At 43.6% G+C, this 2,413-nt stretch overlaps 1 long non-coding RNA gene across 1 annotated transcript; it reads right to left on the bottom strand.

Moving 5' to 3' along the window:
* Positions 1-666: 666 nt before the first annotated feature.
* On the bottom strand, positions 667-1,578 carry LOC120646365. The gene is made up of 3 exons (XR_005664405.1): positions 1,288-1,578; positions 1,031-1,088; positions 667-814 (listed from the first exon to the last, which is right to left on the bottom strand). It is a non-coding gene; the product is annotated as an uncharacterized LOC120646365 (long non-coding RNA).
* Between the last annotated feature and the right edge of the window lie 835 nt (positions 1,579-2,413).

The following is a 2,413-nucleotide window of genomic DNA, read 5'->3' as shown; positions in this document are numbered from 1 at the left end:
TCACCAAGATATCTTATCGGCACAGATATATCGGCCAGCTGCCGGCGGTGGTGTTGATAGTTGGATTTTGGAGCTTTGGTTCAGTTTCGCTTGGTACAGACAGGTCTCCCCCCTTTCTTGGCTTGGCTCCGAGAAGTAGAAGAATCATGAACAGTTGGGTGTGGGGGCATCGCCGAAGAATCATGAACAGTTGGGTGTGGGGGCATCGCCGTCGCGGATGCTCAACATCAGAGGGGGATGGCGTCCCTTCAATCTCCAGTTGGGAGAACAATGGCCTGCGGGAATCTAATATTCCATCCTCCGATGTGGCTAAATTAAGCCCGGGCGCTAATGGCGTCGGCCGCGAGGCCTTTGTTCATAGTAGTTTCTTATCTATAAGATTTCTAGAAAAAGAAATGACATCAAACATACATATATAGTTAGTTCTGTATTTGGGTCAGATTATCAGAGCTTCATACATACTCACAAGCAATCTTTTGTTGATATAAGAGACAGTTTGTAGGTGTACCAACATTATTTCAGGCATAAAACCTTAACGGACAACAGTCTTTTCGAAAAAAATAGAAAAATACAACAAGGCTGAGTGGTTACCGAAGTTTGATAAGCGGTCACCAGTTTGAACGACAAAACATAGAAGGGTCACAACGACGTATCAATGTACACCAGAAATTTTTTGAACAAAAGGAATTGGCAATCAAAACACAAAAGCCACTTTACGCAGTTCACATGCCCAGGCGGCATTTTCAGTGCTGCCTGTTTACTTTGCCTTCATGTTACGGCCACACCTTCAGCACATCTCAATCAGGAATCAGCCCTGCCAAATATATTTTTTTCTAAAAATGTATCAGCGTATTTTTTTTATGTAGACAACACAGTTTAGCATTTCACAACTGCCAAAGCATACTATATAAATTCGCATTTACAGCCTTCTCATCATGGATATTATGACTGTTTGGATATAAAAAATGACCAGTAGATAACATGAAAAACAGGAGTTACACAAAAATGTGAGGTAGCACCACCGCCTTACCCAATGATGCGTATGTAGAACAATGAGAGACAATTAAGTGATTGTAGAACCGAGGAGCCTGAAATCAAGGAAAATTAGCAAAAAATATACTTGAGATAAATTATCACTTAGAAAGCAAAATGAAAAATCTAATCAGCTGATACCATTGACAACACCGCCAGCGATTCAATAGCCTGTATATTAATGGGAGTGCTAAGAAAAATTAATTAACAGAGGGCTTCCACTCTGCTTTATGTAAAATTGGACGTGTGGCTTACCTTCCATTCACATTGACAGTGACCTCCGGATGGTTTGAATGTACTGTGGCAGCAGCCTTCCTCACTGCATCGACCATCACCACGACACCTGCACCATCCTGTGAAAACTCGAGGAGCAGAAGCTTCAGGCTCGACAGATGCTCGATGCCAGACAAATGAGTTGATTCCTCTTCCAGAATTCCCTGAAAACCTAGTTCAAAAATTTCGACCCTCGGCAAAACACCAGGTTCAAAGGTTACTGATGCCAAACTGCACTGGATTCGCAGCTTCTTAAGACGTTGAAACCCATCCACAGGGAACTTGATTAGCCTGCCATTCCCAGGCATTTCAGTAAAATCATAGAACAGCTCCACTTCCCGCAAGTCTTTAAGTTTACTGAGCTATTGATAAATAATACCGTTAGAGCTATTCATGACTACGGCACATGATAATGTCTGCAAGGCCTTCATTTTGGCGATCCCACGAGGCAACTTGGCACTCCCACAGAGCAAATGCATTAGCTTTTCCAGATTGATAATGCTAGGGGGCAGCATTATTACATTTGTGGATTTCATATCCAGTGTTTGCAGGCAATAAGTCCCCAATCGTCTCTGGGAGCTCACTGACATCAGTCTCTCTGAGGCTCAGGTACCTCAGACGCTGAAGTTTGTGGAGGCCGTTAAGGCATACTGAACTGTCACATCCTTCAAGGTCCAGAACACGTACCACCCTCAGATCAGTAAAGTGAGGTGCATTGCTGACTAGACCAACAACGACGATTGAGCGAACATAGGATAAGTCCATTGAACCATTTCGTAGCATGTTTTGATCTTGCTTGATCCTGCTCTGCAGAGATAGCCACCGAATCTTGCCATCGATTGCTACATCTTCGAGCTGATCATTCACTATAGTAACAAAATCACTAATATAAAACTGGATTAACCGAGGAGCTTTGGAATGGCATCGGAGGTGGGCAAGTCTGCGGCCCGCCTCGGTTGTCTGTCCGTCTCGGTTAATACCTCGATTAATCGTGACGATACATCAGAGGCGGTTGGCCTACCCGCCTCGGTAAACCCATTTTGCTTGTCTTGGATAAGTTTTCTGTAGTAGTGAATTCTCCTCCCTTGATTTGTAAGCAATGAAAGCA

Source organism: Panicum virgatum, chromosome 8K, assembly GCF_016808335.1.
Source record: "Panicum virgatum strain AP13 chromosome 8K, P.virgatum_v5, whole genome shotgun sequence".
NCBI lineage: Eukaryota > Viridiplantae > Streptophyta > Magnoliopsida > Poales > Poaceae > Panicum > Panicum virgatum.
Note: the sequence above shows the minus strand (reverse complement) of the source record. Positions and strands in the feature narration are given on the sequence as shown.